The following is a 1,003-nucleotide window of genomic DNA, read 5'->3' as shown; positions in this document are numbered from 1 at the left end:
AGTTCTGTAACCCACAGGGATAGTTGTACCATAAGTGGGAGACACCTGATACGGATCTTTTTTTATGCTGTGGGAATGTGGTTCCTCTATACAGGGAAAGGGTGAATAGTGGGCCAAGGACCCGAGCCCCTAGTGGCATCTTAAGGTCCTGCCACATGTCATCGGACCCTTCCTTAGATTTACGTGCCTTAAAGATCTGGATGTTTGGGTTCGCCTTTCTTGGGTGACTCAGAGTTGGCTCCATGTGGTGGTAGGATGCCTACCTCTGCGTGTTGAGACTTCACATGTTGATTAGAGGAGAGAGCGTCATCTTTCTAGCGAGTCTGGACGAAGGTGTGCTGTCCTTGTTGCCACTCTTGGTCACCTTATGACCTGAGCGTGCTTCAGTGAAGTACAGGTGGGTTTATGTTTGTGGAGTGGAGCAGTCATTAACGATTGGCGGGCAGAACTCTTCTGGAATTTGAAATGGACAGATGTGGTTCTGTGTCACCCGTGGACTCTCTCGCTTGTATTACCTTTGCCTGCCCTCTGTGAAAGGGACTGGAGGATGGGCTATGTAGGTGACTGACTTGTCAGCCCAAACTAAACACACCGCCATTGACTCCATTCCAATTCATCGTGACCCTGCAGGCCAGGGTGGAAATACCCCTGTGGGTTTCCAAGTCTGTCACTCTCTACAGGAGTCCAAAGTCTCATCTTTTCTTCATGGAGAGGCTGGGGGTTTTGAACTGCTGACCTTGAGGATCACAGCCCACGGCTTCACCTGTGCAGCACCAGGGCTCCTCAACTTACATATAGAAATACGTAATTTCCCCAGAAGATTATACATTTTGTCCCCTGTCAGGTGAGTGCCGGGCCTCCTAGACTTTCAGAAAGCATGAGCAGCTGGAACCTTGGGTTGCCAATGTATGTGAAGTGCTAGTCCTCGTATGTTAGGAAGTAAAAGAATTTGCCACCCTGATGATCATGGTTAGGAGGAGGTGAGGGCCTAAATGGTTGGATT

Source organism: Echinops telfairi, unplaced genomic scaffold, assembly GCF_000313985.2.
Source record: "Echinops telfairi isolate 266 unplaced genomic scaffold, ASM31398v2 ScPeMD7_7470;HRSCAF=8508, whole genome shotgun sequence".
Taxonomy (NCBI): domain Eukaryota; kingdom Metazoa; phylum Chordata; class Mammalia; order Afrosoricida; family Tenrecidae; genus Echinops; species Echinops telfairi.
This window is presented reverse-complemented; position numbering follows the sequence as displayed.